The sequence below is a fragment of the Gallus gallus genome, chromosome 7 (genome assembly GCF_016699485.2).
Source record: "Gallus gallus isolate bGalGal1 chromosome 7, bGalGal1.mat.broiler.GRCg7b, whole genome shotgun sequence".
In the NCBI taxonomy this organism is placed as follows: domain Eukaryota; kingdom Metazoa; phylum Chordata; class Aves; order Galliformes; family Phasianidae; genus Gallus; species Gallus gallus.
Genome location: NC_052538.1, coordinates 16,066,734 through 16,077,554, shown reverse-complemented (window position 1 = coordinate 16,077,554; position 10,821 = coordinate 16,066,734). Strand labels below are relative to the sequence as shown.

Below are 10,821 nucleotides of genomic sequence, written 5' to 3'. Positions count from 1 at the left end.
CAGAGGAGCAGAAGGGCGCACGCTGGCAGGCACTGCTGCTGGCCCCACTGGCAGCTCCGCTTCCTGCACCGCCCCAATGTCCCCTCAGAGCAGTGCTCAGGTACTGCCCTCTGCCCAGCACCTTCTGCGGGACCTGGGGAGACCTAGCACCGTGGAGATCCATCAGTCTGCAGCCGTTATTGGCTGTGGCTGCGCTGCAGCCCCTGCTATGACAGCATGGTGCCTCTCTGGAAAGGAAGTAATGTTCTTGTTGAAAGATGTAATTTAGTGCCTCCGCGAGAACTGAAGAAATGAATTCTGTAAATAAGCACATTAGAGTGAAGCCAAACAAACAAAAATGAAAACCCTTTAGCAGCTCAAATTACTTTTAATAAATAGAGCATCAACTTTCTCATCTTCAAATATCAATTCTATAAAATCAAGGAAACGAATGTAAATAGATAATAAATTGTGTACTGCTTTAGCATGTGCGTTTTATAGAGAATGTGTTCTATCACAGCGTAACCTTTATTCTGACCTCAAATAAATATTATTACAAGAGAGCTCTCAGATTCTAAACACAACAAAAATAACTACTTCTGGAAAAGACAACCATAAAAAACTATTTATATATGCATTAATGGTGTCTAATGACCAGCACAAAATGCACATCTGCATGTATATATTTTCTTAGAATAAGTGGAAAAATACTTTAATAGACTGTCCAGTAGAACTAACAGAAGCCACATCAATTAAAAATACTTGAAAATTCTACATCCTGATAATATATTAGACTATTAAAAATGCCTATAAGAGTGTCCATTAGCATGTTGATCTAAGGAATCCCCAGCAGAACGGCCAGAGACAAGACTGTGTCGTTGTCATAGCATATGTACTTACTTGTATTTGAATGAAAATTTATTAGGGTGTTTATTAGGGGGGATGACAGCCCAGCTTTAATGTCTGTAAGTACTTATCTCTGTCTTTTTACTGTTTTCTGGCGAGTTGTTATTACCATTTGCACAGTGAATGAGATGATTTGGTTTGGTTTTGTTTTGCTTTGTTTTCCCTAAGAATTTCTACTTAATAAAGTATCCATCACAAAGGGAATAGTGCATGTGGATCAGCCCAGCTGACCATGGCAGGGTGTCAGGGCACTGCAGTACACCTCCTTTCAGCCTTTCACCAGCTCCTTCCAGTACCTCTTACAGATTTGCTCTGGGTATCTTCCAGGTGGCGGAACCAAAAGAAGGGCTTGAATGCACTTATCTCTATTTGGCACCCTTTTGCCCCACCCTTGCTACAATTCTCCCTACAACTCACAAAGAACTTGAGAAAATTGAACCTAAATGAGATTACCTTGATAATAGAGAGCTCCTTTGGAGACCACCTTCGAGAACAAGGTGCAATACTGCAAATCTCCGAGCTGAGCATGTGTGATAATGAATTCAAGAGCAGAGAATGTGTCACTGTGAATTCAGTTGTTCTCAAAGCTTAATACGTGCATGTTGCAATTTGATGATGCTTTATGCAATCGCAGGGTTGTTACTGTCAGAAACAATCTGTTTACTTTGCATATTTTCACATTTTTGTGAGCTGCCTAGATTCTATCTTCCGGAATTGGAATGGAGATTTACCAATTTATTTTATTTTTCGAGATGAGTAGCCTTGCAAAGGACTGGAAAAGGTCCCAGCATTTGGAATTTGGGAAAATTCTGGGGCATAATGATATTCATGAGGATTCAGATTCCACATTCATCTGACCTTGACAGCCAGGACAAGGCCAGAGCATCTCGAAGTTCACCTCCAGGGGTGAGAAAAACCCCAGGAGCAGAGTGGGGTGGAGACAACCTGCTTTGGGTTTGTCAGTCCGACACCCTGAGACTGGACAGGGAAACCAATACACAAATGTGGGGTCGGGTGGTCATCGGTGGAACAGGCTGGGGCAAGGAGCTGTTCAAACATTCGAGGTCTTCGCCTCAGAAATGCCACAGACAACCATCTGTGATCTCTTACACCGAGTCACTCCTGGCAGTGGCTCTCTCACAGGTTCCACTTCTGAATTCAGACATTCATGTCCAGTTTAGATAATCAGATCCCACAGAGGTCCTCTCTATAAAAAGGCAGATAAAAAATGATGGTGGTAAAAGCTGTGTTTTAGAAATCATTTCTTTTTCTAGTAGCATTTTACTGAACACAAATTTAAATTTACATATAGGCTTGAAACCAAGTTAACCAGTAGTGTTCTTATGAACTGCTTCAAAAGTCAGACTGCCTTTACGTGATCTCCTACACTGTTAATTGAACTTTGATACCATATTCCACATCCATTACACATGTAACAGGTATACGTACAGGGAGGTATCCCTGCCTATAACAGGGGAATTGGAACTTGATGATCCTAACGGTCCCTTCTACCCCAAACCATTATATGATTCTATGTATGCACCATTCATTGTGGATCTGTGAATCCCATTTGTGTCCCAGGACTAACACAAGCACTCACTGGAAGGCAGCCAGTGCACAGCATCAAGGCTGCCTCAATTAAAAGCCATTTTCCTGACGCTGTCAGAACTTCAATAGGGACCTTTGTGAAGTGGAAATCTCCCATGGGACATCTGCATTATCAGGCTATTGACACAGCTCGGCGTGCATCACACACACTATCTGCAGATGATGCAGGACGTTATTGCCGGTACGAAGCAGGTGGAGTGCTGCTGACAGGCAGGGCCACCCGGTGCTGCCCAAAGTGTGCACAGTTTGCACAGTATTTGTTAAAAATGCAAAGATCTTTTTACACGTGCCCCCAAACAGGGAGCACAGTACATCTGACAGGAGCCCCTTCCGCTACGTCTCAGGTGCCTTTAGGAACAGTGTGCTGTTTTCTTACAGTCATTTGACCATTTGATAAAGGCCTGCTCTGCTCTATGAAATCATAAACCTCAGGAGGAATTCAGTTAAACTTTGTAAGAAGCCAGGGCATTGGGTTGCCTGTCGTATGACACTTGCAAAGTGAAGAGCTCAATGGACAAACTGTTTAAAGGAGGCAAATCTAGGTAGGTATTGAGGCAAAGCAAAACTGGGCATTCGGAAGGCTTTATGCAGAGTTCACTTTAAAATCAAAGCACTTTTGGAAATAATTAGATCAAAAGTTACAGAAATAAAGGTTTTAAATTTGAAAACCATCCAGAAAAATATAGCGGAGTTTTAAATATGCGTTTTTAAGTTGTCTACAGGTTTTGAGATAACTAAAAGCATTTTCCAGCATTTTCCAGTGACATTAATTAAACAAGCTCAATTGTTAGTGCTACAGAACATTTCTGAACTCCAGAAAACACGAGTTGTGTTTCAAAGCAATAAATTAATGCCGCATTTGTCCCTAACTAAAACTTCTGTGTTTATACTGCCTTTAACAAGGCTTGGTCGTGTCATAGCAGCAAGGCTAAAATCACATTTTACAGTTTTGGTTTGTTTTTTTTTTTAATTCTATGAATAGTGTACCTCTGAGAGCAAAGTTAGAGGAGCTTCTAAGAAATCCCCACTTTTAGCAGCAGTTGAGGCTACTCACCACTTCTCAGGAGGTGCTCAGCAGTGTGCAGGTTTGGGCCCGCGGATCTTGGAGCGGTGAAAGAACGATGAAAGCAACACATTCCTGAAATGCTGGGTTCTGCCCTCCTTCCCCTGAGCCTGTTTGTGTTTTTAATCTAAATTTCTTACGTTTATATGAATTCTCTCATATTGTTTGTTTCCAGGCTGTTTTTTAGATGCTGGGAGAAGTATAACAGGACTGAGAAATTTCATAGACTCTAAGTTAGTACTTTCTATTTCAAGATGTTCAACTCAGTGTACTCTTCTTTCCAAAAGATCACCTAATGAAAGTAAAATCAGTCAAGAAAGTCAATTTTGGACTTACTCTCATATCTTTTTGACTCAAAATACATTTTAAATTAGTATTAAAAAGAAAAAGAAAAAGAAAAAAAGGAAAAAAAAATTGGTCCCTAGAAAGCTTAAGAATTGTTCACCACTGTTTGCCTAATTTATTTTTTTTAATGCTGTTAGCATCTAAATAAACCTTATCAAACATTTCTTACTCCGCTGACAATTTTCTGACCTCTTGGTTGAAGATCTGAGCCCTAACTTGGTTCATGGATGAGTAATCACAGCAGGTCCACAGCAGAACCTACCCTAGAACTACAAATATATCATTGGCAGCCTTGTAAATCAAAGCCTCAAAGAGCATCATTTAGCCTGGAGCTAAAATTGCTTGTTTATCAGATGGTGCCTAGCTTAGCATGGAGCAGTTCCTTGTAAATCTCAGGGACCTTTTACAGCATATACTTAAGCAAGCACATTGGCTCCTGGGAGACTTTCTGAGAGCTTTAATGACTGCAGACTGCTAAAAGATCCAGGCCTCGGTTCAGTTAAGTGGTTACTTGTATAGCTTGGCTCCATTTTGTAAACTCCCAAAGATAAGGTGTCTGCGTTATCTGGGGAAAGAGCAAGCATTAGTTTCTTAGGAAATCTTTATATCCTAAGTGTTAATGTTCTTGTGGCTTTTGGTATTTTGACCTTTGTCTGCTCGCTTTTGATTTACTGTGGGAGCAGAATCTTTTTTCCCCTAAGCCTTTCCTATGTTTTATAGCTACTTTGAAAAGCACGGTGAAATACTTGCAGCACGGCTTTTAAAAGTAGGCGTAAGGCTACACTGTTCATAAATATGCTGTACGGCTCCAGACTCCCTCACAGTAACAAAGCAAGACCACCCATTTTATCTCATATTCTCGTGGGTTATTTTATTCCATAGCAAAGCGCTGGTGACAGCAACAGGACAAAATGCTGCTCAGAGCATCCCAGTCTACGCCCTGTGCTCCTGTCTCCCACGGGCACTTTGCCCCTGTGGGATGAAATTCTGGCCATGCGCTGGTAGCAGTGCTTGGAAGTTACCCACAAGGCTCCCATTGGTTTGAGAGGATCCAGTCATGAATAACACATCGGCTGGATCTACCATGAGGACACCGGTGGCCAGTCAGCCACTTGCTGATAGATGCTTGCATACACTTGATGTAATTCGCTAATTGTAGAGCTTGTTAGCTGGGTCTCACTTTTTGATTTGAATTAATTAGAGTTCACCTCAATACAGCCACCTGCTGTGCTGTCACACGCAGCGTACATCGGTACAACAAAAACAAGGAATTTTTTTAATAGGCTTATTCAAGCAAAGTCTGCTCTCACTCAGATGCGTGAAATGGCATCGCTGCAATATCATAGACCAAAAGGAGTAACATCATTTATTTCAGCTGGCATGGTAATGATGTAAAGGAGGGGGAAAAATGGTCCATTGCATTTATAGGCAGGAAACCCACCATATTTTAAAATCTAATTTGACTTTACCAATTATTCAACATCTTTAAGTCTTTCTTACCTTCTGCATTTTTTTCTTGCTCCAAGTCAAAAGCAAGAAGGTCTGATTTTTGTTACTGGTAGTGGTAAGAACATTAATTAAACCAAGACTTTTCAGTCATCTGTTGAGTGCAAACCTCCAACATCAGTTCAAAGACATGCCAGTATCTGTTACTGTAAGCACGTGCTGCTTACTGTAGAACTGAAAACCTACTTTCTATTCTGTAGGTATTTAATTTTGGCGATGTTAGACTTATCGCTATGTGATTGTATATGTTTGTCCTCTTCAACAATATTGAACACTAAATGCTATTTTCTTACATAGGGTACAAGTAAGTAGGCTTTTGTACAGGGGGTGTCAGGACATCTGGAGTGCACCTGGAGTGATCTTTTTAGCACAGGATCAGCAGTGGATGGTGCATTCACCTCAGTTCATATCCATTTCATTTTTTGAAAATAACCCTCACTGAACCAATAGAGGAGCTAACAATATCCATATATCCACTGCAGTCCTTCTGCAGCTTTATACACAATGTATGTGTTAGAGGAAATTTAATTAATCTTTGTAAGAATTTGATTTTTTGCAGATGCAAACTTCTCTCAACAACAAAAGTTGGTATGGTTCAGCACTTCCTAAGTCCAGAGCACTGTACCACTTCAGCCCCAAACTCCACACTACCGCTATAACAAAACATCTATAATCTCACACGGCAAATGGAGGAGAAACAGAGCACCAAATGTGGCTGCCCAGGACCATCGGAATGCCTGTGGCTATATCTCTGCTGTACACGCTACTGATGCTTGCCCACCTGGGCTGTGCCAGCAAAGGGCTGCAATGCGCTGTAGTGTGGGAGCTGTGCTGGGAAAGACTGTTTCTAAAAGGCTTCTGGTGGTTAGCTGGTAGCTATGCAACTGCAAGGCATTCCCTCATTCAACCATACTTCGTTTGTCTGAGGAGCTTGTTGTCACCTACTTCACTGGGCAAGACCTTCAACCCAGGTTTTCCAGGGAATAATAAATGTTTCTAACTGCCTTTAATACAGCGTTTCACAGATGTGATACATCTCACACATAACGGGCTTAGTACTGACCCCTATGAGTGTATGCATAAGCGTTTTAGAAGAGATACAATTAACTTCAGCACCAAAACCTAGCAGAGAGTAGGGCAGCAGGTGAGTCTGGCTGGTTTGCCTTTAAGGACTGTGAGGGAATATCTGTGCTACTTCTGCATGCTTGGAAGCCTTGAGAAGACTTTTATTTAGACTATGAGATCTTTCAGGGACAGACATGCGGTGCCCTCTTTTGTTTATAGAGCACATCATAACGATGGCTGTTAGAATAATATCACTGGAAAACGTTCTACTGATCTTTTTCACCCTGTTTGATTAGACTTTGGGTAGAACAAATCTTCTGTAAGCCATGAATCCTGCAAAACCCTTTGCTTTGATAAACCAGTGCTCCCTCTGCTCCAGCACCCAGCACCGCAGCCAGGTGGGACAAGGGAACAGCAGGCCAGGGGCTTAGCCTGGTGGCTGCCCCAAGGATACCCCACAGCCCCATCTGCCCCCTCACCTCCTTCAAAAGGAAACATGGTCTGACTCCCACTAATACCACCGTTCATGTTGTACAGAGAGATGAAAAGCCAGGCGTACTTTACTCTTCATCTTGCATCTTTTGAATAAGGAAGAACTTGCTGCAGAGGGAAAACAACTAGCAAATAATGGCCACAAGTCATCCCACAGGATGCGGCAAGGCTCTCAGCACTCCCGTGTGTATGGAGGATGGAAGAGGTTAGATCCCCTCCTCGAACCAGGGTGGGATCTCTGCACCTACAGAGAAGGTGACAATAATCTGATTAATGCACCTAGTCCTCTGAATTTCTCCTTAGGAGTGAAAGGGGCTTGTCCTAGGATACAGGCAGCTCAACAGGGAATTTGGCATTTCCCTTCTGCACACCAACACAGGTAAATTTAAAAATAGCACTGTTATTTTTCCTCCACGTTTCCAGCCAGGTCAGCCTCATTAGTGTCACCAAGGCACCGGCAGTAAGGTAGGTGGCTTGCATTTGTTGTTGGTTATTTATTTACGTACTCTCACATTGATCCGTAAATACATCCGGGAGCACTCATACCATCTGCTGCACATTTGTCAGCCACCGAATGGAGGCTGGACATCTGGGGATGTCATTGGTTTGTGTTGATTTTCCCCCATTAGAGCCACTGTTTCCTTTTTCAGTGTGATGTGAGCAAAGAGCCTGGCTGACCACAGTGAGAGGGAAGGTGGATGGATCTGATGTTACCTCCAAATCCTCAGGGTCTGACTTTTCTCACAAGCTTCTTTCCACTTTGTAGAGCTCAGAGCATAAAGGCGGTGTAAAATGTGAAAATATCAGTCTAATGCTATTTTGTGATATGAATGGCTATAGGATCACAGGCAATACATAAAGCTGTAATACTGCAAATAATGTACTTGGTGCCACAAAGTCCCAGATTTGGGGAAAAAAAATGATGTGATTTAACTTCTTCCCCTAAATTCTGTTTAAACAGTTATTGTACATGGAGCGGGTGTACAATCAATTCTTCAGAAAATTCTCTTTTTGTCATTTAATCAGTATCCACGGACTGCACTCTGGCAAATACAAGAGTTCTCACAAGTATGATTACTCCAGAATCACCAACACCATATTACCAAACATTCATGGTTTGACTATGACTTTTGGGGTGTCTAAAAGGCAATGATGTATTAATTTGGACACGAAATTCTAGCCAAAAGGGAAGTGCGTATTTGCTTCATAAGAGAAGTGACTTAGTCTGACAACCGAAATTCAGAGAGACATAGCTGACTCCAGCCCAAACATAAAAATTCACCTCTGTTGAAGCTGAAACGTTATTTGGGTATAGACGGTTGCATATAGCACACATGCACACAGTTTTCCAGATGGCACCTTGCTTAGGGATATTGCAATTAAGTATTTAAAAACGTTTTGTTTCCTATCATTCATAGCTCACAAAATACATACGAAAATGGCATTTCTTTATCATGCTTGCCATGCAGTTTTCCAAACACTAACTAAAAAAATAAGAAGTATCAGGCAGTGAAGAGCAAGCATGATTTAAAACACTGACCACAGCTAAGTCAGCAGATGAATGAACCATCACATCCTTTTATCCCTGTATTTCATTTGTTAAGAAATAGCAAGATGTGCTTACTGTACTTTGACTTAAAATGTATCTTCAGTAACACTGCACTTTATTGTCCATTGTAGTGAATGTGGCTCGTGGTCTCTCCAGACAGCTAGCTGGGTGGTTTGCCTAGCATAAACTGTACCAAAACATGTCATTCAAGTTTTGTTTGTTCTTCTTTTAACCCTACAGTAGTATACAAAAGGGCTTTCAGAATTACCTTGTTACCTGCAAGCTTGCCAGCAGATTATTGCTCTTGAACCAGTTTTTATCACGTGCAGCATGATAGAACAGGGAATTTTCCAGGCAGCCCCATGAGCACCACCAGGATGTTCCTGCAGGAGAGAACTGGCTGCCCACCAGGAAAACGGGCTGAGTGTGAAACAACTATATGCTGACCTGGTGCTGTGAGCACTGCCTCCTTCCATTCTATTTCAGAATCATCCCCTTTATTTAATCTAGAGTAAGTTGTCAGTACCACAAAACGTACAGCTGTAACCATCTTCTAAGAAATCTAAGAACCTCTTTTATTTTGATGCATTTACAACAGGAATGCAGATGCTCTCTTACCTACACGTTTCATGTTTCTTTTTCCTTCATAGAATCATTCTCATTGTTCTACTACTCTCAGTATTGCTGCCTAAAGGATGCCGGTAGAGATGAGATGCACATCTCATCCTACTGCTGTAAATAAAATGAAAATAAATACTGCTTATCACTTACCCCCGGCCTATTTTCCTGCTCTCTGTTCCTCCTCAGTGTAATACAGCACTGCAGCTATTTCTGCCAATATGGGAGTCATGGGCAGAATTTCCATTCTACAATGGCTGTGAATATCAAATTCTGTATGTGCACAACAGCTATGAGAAGGATATGTGTACAATCAGCTGCGAGGGTTGTTTTATGAGTTAGTACCAAGAACAATTAATTGCCAGCACTTTTCTGGTTGGATTATATTCAGTGCTACATAGGGTGAGGAAATCACAGGATGGCTCATCATTTAATGTTTTCATAGGAGTCAGAGCTAGGGAGAGGGGTCACGGTACAAAACCAAAATGCCCAATACTACAGACAGCTTAAAATCTATGCTTGACTGAATGCACTGATATTTTAATTTGGTTCTTAAGAAACTTGATTTTCCATCTGAATTGCAAAATAAGAATACAATACTTAGTTTTGTTGATAACAGTTTCAAAAATGACAGTGAAGAGGATTTTTTTTTTTAACTTTTCCTTTCTTTGTTTGCTCGAGGCAGAATAAGCAGTCCATTCTTTTGCTTGACCTCTGTATATCTGGAGAATATGTAAACATATTGAAACTTTGTTGTGTTCTACAGTGAGGGAATGAAGTGCATCGATTGCTTGCGATTATTAGCTAGAGTGGGATAAGCCTTCTCCTTATTATGCAGATTAGTGAAGCTCTCAGTTCCAACATATTGTACAGATGCAGGAGAGCAGCTGCTCTTACAGATGGCAAGTACACAGCTCCATTAGTATGTATCTATTGTCTGCTTTTGGCTTGCTCAGAGGATGGAGAGGATGGGTAAAGAGGAATTGTTACACAGTGAAATGTAAAGGAGAACACGCACTCTTAAAAATCTGTTCTCAAGAGACTATTTACACAGCAGGGAAGACAGCAATCAAATTAAAAATCCACCCTAAATAAGAACTTTCATATGTCACAATTAAGCTTCCATAGTTTTAAAATAGATTAACCATTAAAAAGTAAGGAATAGAATTCAAATTTCATGGCAAAGCAGTATCAAATAAAAAGAAACCCTGTGAGGTTCATTGAAAATTTGGTCATGAATGTGGCTCTACCAAAGCTTTCCTTCACATCTCCTCCCCCTTCTGAAAAAAAATATATATCCTTCCTCCCCTCCACAGCACAAGTCCTCGTTTATTTTGCATAACATAGAAGACAGAAGAGCAGAACTGTGCTTCATTTATTAAACTTTTTACCATCAGAATATAGCATTTTATGCAACTTTTTGCATTAATGAGAGCTGAAGCAGCTAAATTTAGGTTGGTATAGACAACATTGATTGTGCATCTATGTCAATTATTCTTTGCAAAAATGCTAAGCAGAACATTAGTTAACCGTGTGGTAATTTTTAATGTGAACAATTCCTGAGGAAATACATAGCTACAGGCTGACTAGAGAAAACAGAGTCAAGTAAAAGACAATTATTTAGAACACAGTCTATGGCTGGATGCACAAATTATGGTTGTACCAGCAGGTTTCATGACAAACTTAACAT

At 41.0% G+C, this 10,821-nt stretch overlaps 2 long non-coding RNA genes across 2 annotated transcripts in view; both read right to left on the bottom strand.

The window, feature by feature from the left end:
- Window positions 1–347: 347 nt before the first annotated feature.
- On the bottom strand, window positions 348–4,918 carry LOC121113408. Its single transcript, XR_005861730.1, has 2 exons — window positions 3,548–4,918; window positions 348–2,092 (listed from the first exon to the last, which is right to left on the bottom strand). It is a non-coding gene; the product is annotated as an uncharacterized LOC121113408 (long non-coding RNA).
- Window positions 4,919–5,655: 737 nt separating this feature from the next.
- The window catches only part of LOC121111241, a 31,093-nt gene continuing 25,927 nt past the window's right edge, over window positions 5,656–10,821 (bottom strand). The window contains exon 5 of the long non-coding RNA XR_005861729.1: window positions 5,656–9,245. This is a non-coding gene — a long non-coding RNA (uncharacterized LOC121111241). The remainder of the gene's footprint in view (window positions 9,246–10,821) is intronic.